This window comes from Paroedura picta, chromosome 3 (assembly GCF_049243985.1).
Source record: "Paroedura picta isolate Pp20150507F chromosome 3, Ppicta_v3.0, whole genome shotgun sequence".
NCBI classification, from domain to species: Eukaryota; Metazoa; Chordata; class Lepidosauria; order Squamata; family Gekkonidae; genus Paroedura; species Paroedura picta.
Window position 1 is genome coordinate 148,092,580 of NC_135371.1, and position 18,006 is coordinate 148,110,585.

The 18,006-nt window shown below is 43.3% G+C and overlaps 1 protein-coding gene across 3 annotated transcripts in view; it reads right to left on the bottom strand.

Moving 5' to 3' along the window:
• Positions 1–13,756, bottom strand: part of ACVRL1 (activin A receptor like type 1) — a 52,615-nt gene extending 38,859 nt beyond the window's left edge. Inside the window, exons 1-2 of one of the 3 annotated variants that reach the window (XM_077328608.1) lie at positions 13,288–13,756; positions 12,985–13,073 (exon numbers count right to left, since the gene is read on the bottom strand). The gene's annotated coding sequence lies outside the window, so the exon portion shown is untranslated. The remainder of the gene's footprint in view (positions 1–12,984; positions 13,074–13,287) is intronic. The other 2 variants (XM_077328607.1, XM_077328609.1) reach the window with 2 other exon arrangements.
• Positions 13,757–18,006: the final 4,250 nt, after the last annotated feature.

The following is an 18,006-nucleotide window of genomic DNA, read 5'->3' on the forward strand; positions in this document are numbered from 1 at the left end:
GAACTTGCTCTGTCCTGTTTCCTATAGTTGCTGTTCAGCAAAAAGACGTTCAGCGAAAAGAAGGCCATTCTGCAGGTGTGCACAGGAAAGGAGGCTTTTGAATGGCAGCTGCTTTCTGTCCAGGCCACATGCTAACTCCTTTATAGAGAGGATGCACCGGAGGGTTGTCTGGGAGATTAATAAACATGGCTCAGATATAGGAGGAAGTGCTGTGAACTTATTTGCAGCCAAGGTTGAATGTTAGGCATCAAGTTTTACATTTTTTTTTAAATGAAAGAGATGGATTTCTAATCTTGGGTTTTGATAGGGTGAGTCATCAAAAGTGGTCCTGTGCTGTTATTGTTGGGATGGATCCTCTCTTGCAATGCATTGCTTGGGCTTTGTTCCAACACCTCCTATCTATCTCCATAAATTGAGGCCAGCTGTTGATTTCTGAGACTGAATCCAGGGGGAGGGGGTGGGCGTAGCAGGCTTATCAATGGTACAACCCCCCCTCCCCTTTTGCAGGCATCCAAAAATGTTCCAGCTGCTCCTCTCGCAAAATGGTTTTAGTAATTTATTTATTTAGCTTGTTTCTTCATTTCCGTGTGAAATAGAAATGTCAAGCTAGATTCACAGTGGAGTCTTGATCTCATCTGTTTGCCATTCAGTTCATACAACCTTCCCATTTTAAAATGCACAAGTTTAGGGCCTTGGGAGTCCATGCTTATTTTGTTCTGCAGCGTCCACAGATTCCTAGCACAAACAAACCAAGCCCCAGTTTCCTGCTATTCAAGAATTCCAGCATGTAGCCAGGGTGTTTCAGCCGGGACAGGAATCAAGATTGTTTAGATTCTGCCGATGGAGGGAAATAGAAACACGCAAACACAGAGAGCTATAAGCCTTCAAAGATCTATCAGAACAAGAGAAAAAACAGCATGGCTCCAGCCATGAAGCCGCCTTGAGGGGCCATGAACTCCCCGGAAACAGCTTGCTTTTGTTGTTGATTACGAAGGGGAAACAGGGGCTACAAATAACACTGGCCTGTAGACAGTGAGATCAGAAAGCAACACTGAGATCATGGTCTGATAAATATGTAATGCTGGCTCCCTGAAAATCAGAAGCCACCGTCAGGATTACAAACTTCCTTCCAAATTTGATCCTTCCTTCTCTTGTCAGCCTCAGCCAAAGATACGTTTGCACTGGTGCTCATCAGGGTTCTGAAGGCTGGTTTCTGACCCGCAAATTGCTGTTTGCAGGGAAACAACATTACATTTGTATCAGAGATGGGACAACCTCTTTGTTATTGTCGCTCTGAATTTCCTTCACATTTAACCATTTGCATTAATTTAGCGTTTTGTGTGTGTGGGGGTCTCACATTTCTGTATACTGTGGAGTTCTCTTACATATGCAAACACCACCTTGCCTTTGCTATTGACCCTGTTAGTGGATTTTAATATCAGCACAGAGCTCAACAAAATTTGAGACCGGTGGCACCATTTAGACCAACAAAATGTTATTCAAAGTAAACTTTTGTGTGCAAGCACACTTCTTCAGATACCCATCCGAATCTATCTGCGTGGAGCTCAGCATTTTTTATTTGGATCTGTATGTGAGTTAGGACAGTGTACAAAAAGCATCCTGTCTGCACCAAATTTTATAATGAGAAGGTCAGCTTGGTTTGACGTGCGTTCATTTGTTCGTTCGTTCATTCGTTCATTCATTCAATATATTCCGAATTGTAAAGAGGTATGCAGAAAAATGTCACATTCCTTTAAGAGAGATCTAGTGAGCTGAAACTTTTCATGATATGGAGGAAAATAACATTCAAATAAACATTCAAATAAAGTCAAATAATAATAATTCCTGTGTTGTCCCTATTAAAGGGACATTTTTTCATAGTTTGTTGATAAACCCTACTAACTGGGAACACTAAAGATACTTCTATTCAGCTTTTCATCAATATATTAAAGCAGTTTCCAAACATAAAAAGTCACACACACCAATTAAGTAAAAAATGATCCAATACTCAAAGAGCCAACATAAATAAGCAATGTTTAGCCAAAGGTTTTTGCCTTCCGTAATGTCTGTCTGAAGACATAAAAACTACCAAGGGACCGCTTGTCTGTTTATGCCCCCCGCAAGGTTCTTTGCTCTCCGGGTGCAAATCTGCTTGTTGTCCCTGTCCCCAGAGAAGTATACCTGGCCTTGACCTGGGCCAGGGCTTTTTCAACCCTGGCCCCAACCTGGTGGAATGAGCTCCCAGAAGAGCAGAGGGCCCTGATGGGGTTGTCTCAGTTCCGCAGCACCTGCAAAACGGAGCTGTTCTGCCAGGTTGAGGCTGGGTTTCAGGTACAACTGGGGCCCGTCCTCCAGCCAATGCCATGTCATTCTGCAAATCTTATACATGTGATGGTTGACTGTAGATCGTGGAAGATTTGGGATTATACTGTTGTTTGTATTGGTTTTATAATGGTTTTAAGGGACTTGTGATTGATTTTATGGGGGTTTTAATCTGTTTGTGTAACCCACCGTGAGTCCATGGAGAGTGGTGGGATATAAATCAAAGCAATAAATAAATAAATACATACATACATAAATACATAATCTATACCCATTCACAAAGTGTTAAGCAGATCATACCACTAGAGATAATAGAACTTATTTATGAGCAGACTCATCTAGGATGTGGTATTAGAGATCAGTCCTAAGCCGGCCTACTGCTACCGTGATGTTACCATACCTCTCCCTAGTGATCTGGTCAGGAGGCTTCTATTGTCTACCCTCAGTAGAAGAACCTCACACAGTGGTCTTCAACCTTTCCATGCCTGTGACCCTCTTTAAACCCTCACGTAGTGGCATGGACCCACTGTGCTGCAAGCACATGACATGAAGTCAAATGGTACCAGATTCACATGACAAGATGAGTGGAAATCAGAGTTATGAGCCAGCAGTGTCAAGGACAGGGCCATAGCCAGCAGACCAAGACAGGAAACATGAACCAGTGTAAGAACAAGCAAAGAATTGAAGCCACAAAGGAATCTTTTCCATAATGGAGTATCCTTGCCTCACCATTATAAGGTTCTTCACAGTGCGGTTGCAAAGAAAGTACACATGATGGGAAAGTACATAGGATGAGAAGTACTAGTTAAGCATGAGGAGGTGTACAAAAGCAAGGCTTAAGTCAAGGCTCTGAGCGCTAAAGAAGCCCTTCCCAACCCAGAATGACCTTGACTTACTGTCCAGCTGCCCCCGTGCATATAAAGCAGGAAGTCTGGTGCTCATGTTCACTATGCAACATGTCCTTCCAAAAGGAATAATAGCAACAAAAATGGTTGCTATATGAGTTGAGAGCAGTTATCCTAGCTGAAATCTGTCTTCTGAAAATGTAATATTGCCCTAGAGACTTCAGTAAAGGCAATTGCTCATTCCTTGTTCCCAATGAACATCTCATATATGCAGCCTCATATGGAGTGAGCAACAAGAGGGATACATTAGAATAGAATAATCCGCATTTTCCCCACAAACTGTAACAATAGTATTTATCTAGGACTTCAGAATGAAAGGGCTTTGGAGGCTCTGTTTGTTGTTATTCCTCCCACTCTGTTTCTTTGCTCTGTTTCTTCCTCTTGGCTAGCTGTGGGCCTACAGTTCTCCCTCGGCTCCAGCTGTTTCCCAGACTTCCCTGCCCATTGCGGAGTTAACCTGTGACCTCCTCATTTCACAACTGGCCAGAGCTTCAATTCTCATAGACACTGTCTGCATCTAAAGTCTCTGGGGGATAAGCCAAAGAGGCGCCTCATGTCTAGTGCTCTCCACATGCTCTTAAGAAGAGACTCAGCAAATATGAAATTAGGTCATCCTATAAATCTGCTCCAAAAACTCGGAAAACATTCTCATGCAGTGATCAGGTGAGAAGGAAACTAGCACACTTCCCTCTGTCAAAACAAGATGATGATGGGTAAACCTCACAACCATGAAGTTTGGGACAAACATAAGAGTTATTTGGGCACAGGCTCATTGGTAGAGTATCTACTTGACATGTAGAAAAACAGCTTTTTTTTGTATCCTGCTGTTTACTACCTGAAGGAGTCTCAGAGCAGCTTACAATTGCCTACCCTTCCTCTCCCCACAACAGACACTCTAGCAGGTAGGTGGGGCTGAGAGATCTCTGAAAGAATGGTGACTGGCCCAAGGTCATCCAGCTTAGAGGAGCAGAGAATCAAACCTAGTTCTTCAGGTTAAAGGCCACCCCTCTTAACTACTGCACCAAGCTGGCTCTCAGGTCCCAGGTCCAATCCTCAGCATCTCCAATTATAAGGACCAGGTTTCAGATGAAAGCTGCTGCCAGTCTGAGTAGATAGTGCTGAGTAGATACCCTGATAGACCAAAGTAGCTTCATGAGTTCAAGATACTTTTTCGAGTAAAACATTATCCATGGAACTCATTGTCACAGAACATTCGACTGGAGGCTGTTTCCACACCAGGATATTTTTGTTCAATTGTGTCAGAGAAAAAGGGGTTTGAGGGTGGACCGTGAAACTCCATTACAAAAGGATAACAGGAATGTAATCAGGATAATGTACTTGGATGTCTACTGGTTTCAGTGTCCTTTGTGTCTGTTGGCTCGCCATTATTAACTTATTTTGCTAAATCTGCCCAATCACCTAAGTTTCTATATATTTGCTTCACATTACTGGTCTCAGCTTGGATATGTGTGTAGTAAGGGAGAACTGGCAGAGGGTGGGATTCCAGTGTCCATCCACAAATCACTATGGAGGAACAGAAGAAAATTATTACTGCTAGAGGTGCAAATGTCATAAGTGTCTGTGTATACATGCATTCCCTCCAGCTGTCCCTGTTTATCAGTAACAGTTCTTATGTTCTGATCCCCATCTCTGATAAATCACCTATGGAGAATGCCTTGCTATATGTTTAGTGTGAATTGCTAGAGGGGTCATTTTTCAGAGTTCTGCTTTCTCTCCAGAGTCTTTAGAAGTTCTGTAGTTGGAAGGTATAGCTCAGCAGGCTGGTCAGTATTGTGATGAGAGACCTCCCGGGAAACTCTCATGTATACTGCTTCAAGCTCCAAGATATATGTGTCCTTCCTCCAAGAAAGGAAGGACACATATATAACAATGCACATGCGTGTAGACACATGTCTATTAAGGCACCACACAGCTTACCCTTCACCTGCTGACAAGGCTCATTTTGAATGGTCAGTAATAATACACAGTATGCTTTAGGAAACTTGAAGCTAAAGGAACTTTTGACTCTGAAAACAGTGAAGGACTGGATGATGCAAAATCAAGAATATAGTCAGAGTGGAGTTCAGCAATGTATAAAAAGAGGGGCGCAGGCTATTTAGTATTAAAATAAGGGTGCTACAATCTTGTCCCTGTTTTCATCTGTCAAATGTTGAAGGGTTAGGAAACAGACTCCCACCATGGCATCACTGCAATTGTTACATTAGCCACCCGCTCAGGTAACTCATTCATTTGATGATGTGATGGTGTTAGCCATTCAGTCGTGTCCAGCTCTTGGTGACCTCATGGCTCAGCTGCCTCCACATTTCTCGATCTTGCACTGCTTCTTTTAGTTATTACTACTACTACTACTACTACTATTATTATATTTATTATATTTATTTATGTAACAACAGTCTTCTTCCCATTAAAAATACCCATTAAAAGACTTAAAAACATTCCTAACATGGCGGAAAAACTCTCATTATTCCCACCCCCTACTATCAGAGCGGCAGGGAAGGTGGGGAGGAGATAACCTGCTAGACCCAAGGGGGGGGGGAATAATGACTCTCATTTGCTGATCCTGGCCTCAACCAAAAACCTGGCGGAAGAGCTCCATCTTGCAGGCCCTGCGGAAAGCTGGTAAATCCCGCAGGGCCTGCAGCTCACCTGGGAGCTCATTCCACCAGGTAGGGGCCAATGCTTTGGCCAGTGTCCATTTTGATCATGCCTAACTATCGGGTTCTTTGTTGGCCTAGCTTCCTTTTACCAATCCTAGCATAATTGCTTTCTCCAGTGAGCCGGATTCCATGATATGGCCAACTCATTCATTTACTGTTTACTAATGAAATTTGAACATCAAAGGCAGGGCTCCCTAACCTTTCTAAGCCTGGAGTTTTGAGACAGGATGGTGGGTGCCACTACAAATGACTCTCGCAGTTGATTGTTTCTGCACTGGGAACTTCACTGCTCTGGCTCCCATGCTGGAGAACAAATCCGGGATGGACGAGGTGCACCGAGCCAAATGCTCTCCTGTGCTGGAGCAAGAAGAGGCAGGGCAACCTGACCTGGCTCAAACTCCAGCTTGCAGCCTGGCACAGAGCCTCCAGTGCGGAAACGGTCACAGGAGGCGTAGCCAAGCACAAAATGGTTGCAACAGGAGGAGAAGCCAAGCAAGCAGAAACATACACAAGAAGAAGGTAGATGGGGAATTAAACACACCCATACATAGAGGAAGGTCAAAGGGGAATAACATGGACACAGAAGAAGACAACCAGTGGGAGAAAGAGGGAGTAAAACACATTTTTAAAAAGGAGACAAAGGATTGAGGGGAAGGGTGTTCTACTGCCTTAGTGCTCCCACAGTTGGTCCACAAAACCTTTTTATAGAATCCTGAATCACTGAGTGGTGGGGAGGGCCCAAGTGAAAACCCCCTTAATTTGTCTGACAGCATCCAGTCACTGGTTCCACTTTTACAATGGTCCTTTTAGGTGTGTCAGGCTGGTTCCCACAAAGAGTGGAATATTTGGAGGGATGGAACACTAGAAAAAACAGCATCACATGCATCACTTCTCACACCTAGAATGAAATTCTCAGAGATATACATCAAAGTCAATAGGTTCAGAAGGGTGTAACTCTTTAACATTGTACTGTCAATCTTCTAAGCCAGAAGTGGCTTTCAGTACAGCATTTCTTGGCTTTCTGAGCAAACAGATGCTGGCAACATTTGGGATATGATATGATGATAGCCTTAAATGCAGCAAAGTCAAGTCCCATCTATACATGGCCCTAGACGCTTGCAGGGGGAAATGTGGCTTAGGGATGGTTGTATGCTGGCCACATGTTGAAGAAATCACTCAGCTGCTTCACCGCAGGCTGACTTCAGCGTCCTTTCACTCAGACACACTCTCAACATGCCTTTTCAGTCCTATGAACTGACCCCAGATTTCAACTCAGGCAGGACTTCTGCTTTGTGCCTTGTGATTCTGGGGTCTGTTTCAGTTTATTGTCATTTCAAGCACTTTTAAAGATTTTTTGCTTACTCGTAACAAAAATGCCAAGCTGATGGACTTCCTACATTTTAGAACTGGTGTTGCCTAGCAAGGAAAAGCTTCAGCTGGAAGTTCCTAAATCAGTTCTCAGACATGCCCTTGTTATATGCCCTTATGCAAGCGGTTATATGTCCTTATGCAACCATCACTTCATCCATAATGGTGAGAGTATCTACTCATGCAGGCCTTCCTTATTGGGTACAACCAGTGTGAATGATCAACATGAAGTACTTTGAACCCCTAGAGAAGTACCACAGAAAAGCTGTGGCTTTAAAACCTTGAACTCGTTTGCTGGTTCTGCTTTTCAGTGCCCAGATAACACTCATGACTTGGTTCCTTTTTTCAAACAAAGAATTTCCAGAGTGTATGACTTCCAGAGCAATTTTTGGCCATGTTTCAAAGTAAGGGTCTAGAGAAGTTCCCACAGCTACTGTCTGCCACCCATTTACAAGTGTGTACAACAGGAATGGAACAAAGTATGCATTAGCACGTGCAAGACTCACAGTGCAAGAGGGTGCCTATAGTTCACTACCCAAAAGGTCACATTTTAAAAGTAATTTCTTTTTAAATCTTTCTGGCCTCAGCACAATGCCTTGCAGCACTGCAGTCTGACACCAGTGTCCTGAAATTCATCTCTGAAACTCCCTGCCATAATGTGTGTCAATCACTGTTACTTCAGATGGCTTTTAGAAGGTACCAGACTAAATCATATAGAATAGATGTACCTGGATGAACCCTGGAAATGAGAAGCAGAAAGAGGGCCTTCCTGTTCTTATGAAGTTCACAAAAACACCTCTTTGGCACCTGTTCTGATCTACCAAGGCTCTTCTTATATGTCTTGACTCTACTCAGAGTTGTTGCTGTTAATACTCAGCCTACTCAGATGCATACGAGCTTCAGGGGCTTCTTTCAACAGATATTTTGTTGTTCATTTCCCCATACTCAGCTAAGTGGAAAACATGATATGACACAAGTATTAGGAAAAACAGCTTGTTAAGCAGGATCTCTCTAAGATCAATTCACAGGTTACCGTTCCATTCATACATTTCCTTAATTGTTTACACTGGTTATAGTTGCCATCTGAAGAACTCATGTAAGGAACAGACTGTGAAAGTGCAGCTATGGCTCAGTGGGAGAGCATCTGCTTTGCATACAGAAAGTCTCAAGTTCAATTCCCGGCATCTCCAGCTAAAAAACCATCACAAAGTAGGTAATGTGAAAAGCACTTATTAGAGACGCTGGAAAGCTGCTGAAAAGTCCGAGTAGACAATACTGACCCTTATAGGATCATTGGTCTGATTCAGCTTAAGGAAGCTTCACATATGTATACATGAGACCCTAGGAAAGTGATTATTTTACACATGTCAGAACATTACCAGTACTATATGAGAACAGTGTTATATTAAAGTTACTTTTTTTTTCTTTTTCACAATTATGGTTCATCTATTCTTTTCTAAGAGTATTTCTCTTACTACTAAATATGAAACAGTTTTTCTTTGCACCGTCTGGGCCACCATAGGACAGGGAAGAACCAGCCCTGGAAGGCCCAGGTGTTCTCTGACTACACGGTCCTGCCGTGGGACAGGCCCTGTTGCCCCCCACAATGGGCTAAGGGAACTTGGAAGACTTCACATTCCCTTAGCCTGGGGCTTCTGGGGCCTGATCCACACCAGGCTCAGGAGGGTGGCAGCCTGACAGCAACGTCATGTGGAAGCCCCACTTCCATATGACTGCCCTCTCAGCCTTTTCCAACCGTGCAGAATTGGCCACACTATTCTATGTGCCTCTCATTACACGAGCTTGGTGGCAAAGCACCAGGAATAGGGCCTTTTCTGTTGTCAGGCCAGCATGGCAGAACTCCCTCTTCACTGAATCTCACCAGCTGCACAAATTACAATATTCTATGTGCCCAGCAAGACTTTAAAAAAATCATTCAAATTTTACATTATGTCTTCTTTTATTTGATTTTATTTAAATCCTTTTATTTTCCTGTTTTTGCTGAGGTAGTTTTGCTTGAGGGTAATTTTTTGTAGCATGTTCTGTAGATTCAAACAGTTTTAAATTTTGTTCTTGTAAGCACACTTGGATACTTTGCTGGACATCACTGGATCTCAATGTTTCAAACAAATAAATACAACTGAGAGGCGCCAAAGGTCATCTATTTGGGGCATGCATGATGCTCATGCTAGTCAACCCAATAGCTCTCAAGCTCTTGAAAGATTAGCCAGTATGAAACTAAAGCTCTCCATTAGGTGCATGTGGAAAAGAACCCAGAAATCATACCTAGCCACCGACCCTTAGGGCTAAGGCAGAATGCCGCACCTAAAAGAATCAGTTTATGCAAAATGAAATATCAGCATGGGAACTGCTGTAATGCCTAGAACAGAGGTATCCAAACTTATTAAGCCTGCAGACACTTTCAGAATTTTGAGAAAGTGGAATTTTGACAAAATGGCTGCCACAGCAGGGATTATCACAAAATGGTTGCTATGGAGTGGAATCAGATCTTTGCTCTGGAAAACAGATGTTGTTTGGTTTCAGTTTGCAAATAACAGGGAGAGTTTACTGTGCATTCATGGAGAGAGGTTGCAAAGCCCGGAGACATAAGAAATTCTGCATCTGTAGCTCAACCACAAGCACACCGCTACAATACGTTTGCCCAGGATGACCTCAACTCTTTGCTAGTTGGCCAGCTGCTAGGGATAGGGAACAATGCAAAGCTCTTTGATTTTTCCCCTGTTACATTCTGTTACATTCCTTTGGATTTTATCCTGGAAACTCATGAAACACCAAAATACACAGACACCATATGGGGGATCACCCATGTAACATTTTGCAAAAATGTGGAGAGGCTTTCACAACGCCCTACTGGTCAGCAGTCTACAGAAACCTAATGAGCCTAGCCCTAGTGCTGGGTGGAGTGGCTTCTTGGGCAATTAAGATCTCATCTGTAACTTAAGAACAAACAATGCATTGTATGGGAAACTAGGCATGGGACGATGGAACTATGTGCCTTTCCCCACATGCTAGTTTCCTCAGCTGAAATGACCAGGAAGAAAGACTAAATTTGCTCATATTCGGAACTGTACATGGAGAATCCAACTTGGCAAGAAACATAATGTGTAGTTTTGCCTAGATGAAGGGGTTTAACCTTTTCCTCTCATGACTCCACAGTTACAAGAATAAGAAACACATGGTTTTTTTGCACTAGTACATACTCTAGAGTTCTGAACCAGATAGCTTTATATTCTGACAATAAAGAGAAATCTTAGTGGACTAAGGCCCCAATTTATGCACTCTTATTCAGCACCACTGAAGGCAACTGATATACTTCTGAGTAGAAGTACTTGGAATTGTGCTTTAAGTATTCCAATTTCTAAAGTTTTAATTTTTGGATCCAACCAGAAAGCTTAATAATATTTGTGCAAAGACTCTTGAGAGTTGTTCTAAGATGTCTCCATTGTGCGTATGTGTATGTATGTGCACATGTGTGTATGCATGCATGAAGGAACATGATTTTAATGAACAGCAAAACTGATTGTTTCATGGTATGGACCAGGGGTAGTCAAACTGCGGCCCTCCAGATGTCCATGTACTACAATTCCCAGAAGGCTCCTGGGAATTGTAGTCCATGGACATCTGGAGGGCCGCAGTTTGACTACTCCTGGTATGGACAAACCCACATCGTTCTTGGCTTTTAAAAGGACTTGCATGCCGTTTGGCATCAATGAGTTAGTGGTATAATCAACTACTGGTTGTTAGATTTGCAATTGGATTACCTGCCTTTTTTGCATTGTGTTCCCAGAGTGCCAAGCATGCAGCCAGAGGCCAGCCACACCCTGTGCCCATCAAAGTCAATAAAGCATTATACACTACAAGATGCTGATGACAAGCCCTTAAGTTCACTGAGAGCTCTTTCTCTATTTAAAAAAAAACAACCATCCTGATGAACTGTTTTAGGGACCTCAGAATCTTGTGTATGGTGTCATTTGAGTTAGGGTATTAGAAGGCTTTTGTTTTTTGACCATAGTCGTTTTCAAACTGTGCCTAGGAAATCCTCAAAAGCTTACCAGGGTTTCCTTAGTGAGAAGCACAGTCAGTGCGTTCAGGCTTCCTTGCCTCAGGATAGTCACTGAGTCTAACCCGCTTGGTCATAAGTCCCTCCTTTTCACTATTGCTGCACCTTCACATCTGGCAAATTGCTGGGTAGGGGAGAGACGCACCCATGGCACAAAATATATATAAACACACTTGTAGTACACGCATGAGCGAAGGCAGACAAACACCTGGGATGATCCAATGGCCCGCTCCCCTCCCAACTTGCAGCCCAATGGCTACATAATATGGGAGTGGAAAATCCCTCCAGCAGGCCCGCCTGGGGGCCTCTTGAGCTCCCCCTCCCCATCAGGCCTGCCAGACTGCCAAGAAGGGGAATCATAGGAGAAGCCCACGGGCGTCAGCCTCAATTGGGGTCCTTCCTAATCACCTCATCACATGTGGCAGCTGCCTTCCCATCCCAGAAGACGCTGCTGCTCATGCACAGTCTTGTAAGGAGGCTCCTTTGACTAGGCCTGGTCCACTGGCATGGGCTCAGCCCCAAAGGATCCTTCACAGTGGGCCAGAGGGAAGATGTGACATAAAGTGGAGAAATAGGAGGATGGCAGGAGAGTGCTTTAGCCTCCCCCCACCCACTGCTTTTTTAAACTGCAGCACAGTGATCATGAATCCAGAATTCATGCTTAGGTCAAACTGCCAGAAGGGAGTTAGAGGTTGCAGCAGGGGGTCAGAAGGGAGAGTGATGGGGGAAAATCCAAGTATTTATTTCTATTCACTACTTTCCTGTCACATCTCATTCCTTCCCCTTGCCATTCTGTAGATGTCCAGCAGACAGTAGGATTCCCAGCCCGTTTCATTTTGGCCTAGGTAACCCATAAATCCCTCCCACACAGCAAACATTTAAGATTCCCAGTAAAGATTCCCTGAAGAAAGCAAAACACAACATTGTTTCTTGCAAAGTGTCGCAGTAACCTTTCGTTAGAATACTGCTCCTCCTGCATCAGCCAATGTGATGGGTTCTTCGGACAGTTATCTGTAGTTGAAAAGCCTTGATCACAAATCAAAATTCTCTCTGTAATGTACAGGGGTAGGAAACCTATTTTTCTTTTATGACTACAGAAAAGAATCATCACCTTCCGTGGATCAGGGCCAGTTGGCAATGCACTGAGGGAGATGTGGGTTGTGGGGAAGGTCCCTGGCTCTGTGGTAGGCTTGAAAGCCTGCGGCAAGGATTAATAGACATGTCCGTAAAACATCAGTTGCTGCAGAGATGCCTACATCTCAGCAACAGGCAGAGTAGTAATCTTCACCATGTAGTAATCTCCTTCATCTGTACAGTTCTGAACTTTCATTGCTAGCGGTCTGCCAACCCATCCCCATAACCCAACACTGGGGATTCCTTTATTGAAACCATTCCTGGTAAATTTTCAGTGTGTTTACATTTTCCATAATGGGAAATTATTGCCTCGTTTCCCCATAGATTGTTTTTTAATAGATTTTAAAAAGTAGTAGACTGTGTTTTTTAGCTGTAAATCGTCCCAAGCAGGACTCTGAAGAGGTGGCTTAGAAATATTCTTAATACAGAAACTTCACATTTTTATTAAAGAATTAATTTTGCTTCCCACCTATGTCTTTGAAATGTTTTGCCCTACCCTTTCACTGAAATTTCCTGCTAAGCTTAGACCGTCAAAGGGCTAGCTGGCCTCTGCAGGAGATGATCAAAGCTGCTCAGGTCGCAGGCCTGAAAAAAATCCAAAATGCTAATTACTAAGAATCTGATGCTAGTACCTAAGAATTTTCTCCTTGATTGCTATCGAGGGCTCGTGCCTGAAGATTTCATGCTTTCTTCCAGGAATTCAAAATATTTTTTCCAGCTTGTGTAAGAGACTCCCCTGTCTCATTCCCTCCACCCCAGCAAGAAAGGTTGAAGGAAAGAATCACTGATTCCTACTTACCCAGGAGCCTTCGTAGGTGGAATAGCACACAGCCTGGCCACGTCCTGGATCCAGTGTCTTCCTGCTTTCAGCAGGCCTTGACTAACATTTCCTTAGATGGGAAATTTCCTTCAGTACTAAAGTTTGAAGCGTTTTTCAGAGAGATCTGTTTATAGATTGAACGAACAGGGAAGCTCCTCGAGGGCACGCAGAATATCAGCTTGAAATGGATTCAGGATTCTCCTTTGTGACTACATTGAAAACTTCCCTCAGCTTTCCAGCTTAATGGGAACCGTGTCCTCTCATTACTTTGTCAAAGCTCAACTATAGTGAAGTCTGTCAGAGAGGCCACTGAATTGAACGAAAGGAATCCTCTTTCCAGCCCCCCTCTGCTCTTTTCCTCTTACCCGAAAGCAGTGGTTTGGCAAGCAGTGAATGCGGCAGAAGTTAAAAATGTTTCTTATTACTGCCTCTTCCTGCCTGGCTTTTCTCCACCACTCCCAGCTAATAAAGCATTTCCTATTGCAGAACACAGATCTACACACACACACACACACACACACAAAATCTCTCTTCCTCCAAAACACACTGGGGCCCTGCACAATCATTCTTTAAGATCTCCCGTCAGCTCAGAAACAGTGAAACAATGCCTCATGACTTATTCCATTCTCACTCGCCTCCCTTTTACTTTCTTCCTTTCTTTTTTAAAGTTCAGCATTGATTTAGGGTTCTGAACTCTGGGTATGGAAATTTCTGGAGATTTGGGAGTGGAGCTTGAGGAGAAGAGAGTTTGAGGAGGAGGGGGACCTCAGTAGAGATGTTCACCCTCCAGAGTTGCCTCCACAGGAATTATCTAATCTGGAGACAACTCCAGCCCCCCACCTGGAGGTTGGTAACCCTGAGTTAGCCTGTACTCAGGGATTAACTGGTAGTGAGGCCTGAAAGCTGGTAAATCCCACAATGCTGGCTCCAGGATTTTGAGAGCCCAACCATCAACAGGCAGGCAGCCTGAGAAAGGGCTCTCTCAGCTGCTGCCTCAAAATTATGGAACTTCTTTCCCAGGAACATTCATTTGTCCTCTTCTATCACCATAGAGAGGAGACATTTTTAGGGCTTCGTCTGGTGCTCCCTCCATCTTGGCTTACATTTTAATTTGCGGCTTTTTATGTTTATGTCTTTTAAGAGGGAAGGGAGGGAAAGATTTGGGGAGTTGTTATTTTGTTTTGGTTTTTAACTGAAGATGTTGTTAACTATTATTGCAAGCCTGCTTGAACCACTTGGCTGGTGATTTGATGGAGATAAGTAGGAGCACATTTCACATTCCTCTTCTGTCCTCAACAAAAGTATGCTGGAGGAAATTAAGATAGAGGACTCTTATGGAACACTATTCGCATATATGGAACAACTTGAGCAAAAAGGACAGGAAGAGAAAAAAAATCTAAGCATTTCGTCTTATTCTAAAGTGTTATCCAAAAACATTTTAAAAAATGTAACCCTTTATTTATCTATTTATCTATTTATTTATATTTAGATTTATATACCGCCATTCCCAATTGGGCTCCTGGAGGTTTACAGACAATAAAAGAATAAAAACACAATAAAAATCCCATTTCTTTTAATTAAATTACTACTACTGCTAACAAGGTGGCAGGTGAAAAATCTGCTAACTGTCTCATCCCCTTGTCCAGCCAAGGGGCCAACCTTCTTGTTGTTCTGCTGGCGGGAGTGAGGAACCAGATCAATCAGACATGGGGAATCCCAGATCGGATATCGGGACCCTGCCCTGGCCTCAACCGTAGATTGATTGATTATTTATTTATTTATTTATTTATTTATCTATTTATTTATCTATTTATATTTGTTTGTTACATTTCTTTACCACCTTCCCAGCCAGCTGGCTCAGGGCAGTGTACATCACATTAAAACATCATAATAACAACATAACATTTAAGAATTAATTAAAATTTCCAAAAAATTAACATTTAAGATTAAATTAAAATTACATTGAAGCAACAATTTAAGCTAGTGTCAGCAACAGTGTCTTTTACAATTGGTTTTATCTGCTGCTATTTGTATAATTGTAGAAAATGACCATTCTAGTGAATTCTTGAGGCCTATCTTCACCAAGTTGGATCCTAAAGACATCACGTATAACTCCACTGTCAAAGCATATTTTTGACCTGCTTCCAGTCACAACTCCATCCACTCCCTGAAAACTGGCTTCTGAGGATAGGTTAGAGTTGTTAGTGCCAGGCTGGAAAATTTGGGGGCAGAGCCAGGGGAGCATGAATTTGAGAAGAGAAGGATAATCATCAGGATGTAACGCTTTATCATCCACTATACAAAACAGCCATTTTCTCTAGGAAAACTGATCTCTGTACACTAGAAATCAGTTGTAATTCTGGAAGATCCCTAGGCCTCACCTGGAGGTTGGCAACCCTTGGATGGGTACGGTATCATTTATTGCTTGGGGAATTCCTCTACTTATGGGCATGGTGCCTAGGAAGGGCCGAGTTTGGGAAGTGTAAAGGCAGGCCTTGATAGAGTGAAGGGAACTCATTGAGGATGTGATACCATAGACTTGCCTTTCAAAGCTGCCATATTCTTCACTAGAACTGATCGCTGTAGTCCAGAGATGTTTTAATTTCTGGAAAACTCTTGGCCCCCAGCTTGATGTTGGTAGCACTACAGATGGGACCCTTAGGATGTGATGAGACAGGGGTCTGCAGTGGAAAGGCTGAACTGGTAAAAATAGCTTCCTGTCCCTTTTGCATGAATGGAAATTCCATGACACTGGATCTCTCTCAATCATTTCCTATAAATCAGATTGGGAGAGTAGGTACAAACAGATCTTATCAAATGTTATCTAACACCCATCTGTCACTATTGTGCAGATGCCAACACTGCAGTACCTATGACTAAGAATTGTGCAAACAGATGACAAAAGGAATTTTGTTAACTCAAGGGATAATTCTGCAGTTTAGACCTTTAAAAAGAACAGCATACTTATGGAGAACGAAGTTTCAGGTCCATCAGCTGGTGCCATGGGTGGATGCCAGTTTGTCTTTCCTGAAGAAGGCCACTTGTGTTGACTGAACACCTGAATGCCTTTTTTGGCCAAAGTTAGTCCGCATTCTATGGGCATTTCTGCACATTGGAAAAAATAGCGTTACAGCAGCTGAATGGCGTAGCGCTAAATATTATTGCCACTCTAATGGCAGAAAGTGAAGAGGAATTAAACAGCCTGTTGATGCGGGTGAAGGAGGAGAGTGCAAAAGTTGGCTTGAAACTGAAGAAAACATCAAGAAAACAAAGATCATGGCATCCGGCCCACTGGATTCCTGGAAAATAGATGGGGAAGAAATGGAGATAGTGACAGATTTTATTTTCCTGGGCTCCAAGATCACTGCAGATGGGGACTGCAGCAAAGAAATTAAAAGACGCTTGATCCTGGGGAGGAAAGCTATGGCAAATCTAGACAGCATCCTAAAAAGCAGAGACATCACCCTGCCAACAAAAGTGCGTTTAGTCAAGGCTATGGTCTTCCCAGTTGCAATGTATGGCTGCGAAAGTTGGACCATAAGGAAGGTCGAGCGTCAAAGAATTGAGGCTTTTGAACTCTGGTGCTGGAGAAGACTCTTGCAGTCCCTTGGACTGCAAGGTGAACAAACCGGTCAGTCCTAGAGGAGATCAGCCCTGACTGCTCCTTAGAAGGCCAGATCCTGAAGATGAAACTCAAATACTTTGGCCACCTCATGAGAAGGAAGGACTCCCTGGAGAAGAGCCTAATGCTGGGAGCGATTGAGGGCAAAAGAAGAAGGGGACGACAGAGAATGAGGTGGCTGGATGGAGTCACTGAAGCAGTTGGTGCAAACTTAAATGGACTCCGGGGAATGGTAGAGGACAGGAAGGCCTGGAGGATCATTGTCCATGGGGTCGCAATGGGTCGGGCACAACTTCGCACCTGACCACAACAAATATTATTGCACCTCCTGGCCACTCCTCACTTTTTTGCTGTCTCACACTTGTCTGCTGCCTTTTCGCGCTTCTCAACCTCCACAAATGCTGCTGGAAATGGCGGAAGAGAGCAAGACACTTTAGACGTGACTCTCTTCCACCCCTTTCAATCAAGCCAGGCAGCCAATTTGGTGTTCAATCTGCTTTTTGAACACCACCCCTTATGGAATTGTGAGTCTTGTTACTTTTACAAATTAATCTCATTCCTGATTTTGGGGCAGGGGGAACGTTTGAGAGGCATGCATTGTGTTACAACTTGGGGGGAAATTATTTCTGGCATCACCTGCATGTTTGTCCGCCTATTTGTTGCTCCAGGCTGTTCTCCATTAAAAAATAAATCCCGTTCCCAGGAACAAGGGAGAGGGAGGTGGGTGCAAGGACGGGACATTGGAGGTGGAGGTAGCGCTTCTTCACCTCTATATATTTCTTTCGCCAGTGGCATGCTGGTTGTCTGCTGGGGGATAGTGCTTTTAAGTTTGGTGAATCCACTTTGGGGGATTCACCAACTCGTGCTTTAAAATGACGGCTATAGCGAGCAGTTCACTGCCCAGACGTGGGAGGTTGGCAACGTCATGCAGAGTGGGTGGAATATAGCATCTTAAAAAGGTAAGCCTGATGCTAAATTTATGGTGTGCAGAAAAGCCCTCCAAATCAATAATCTGAATGCCTGTACAATAATACCTTTATTAAGTTTTGCACATGGTTTAAAAATGTAATCAGAAA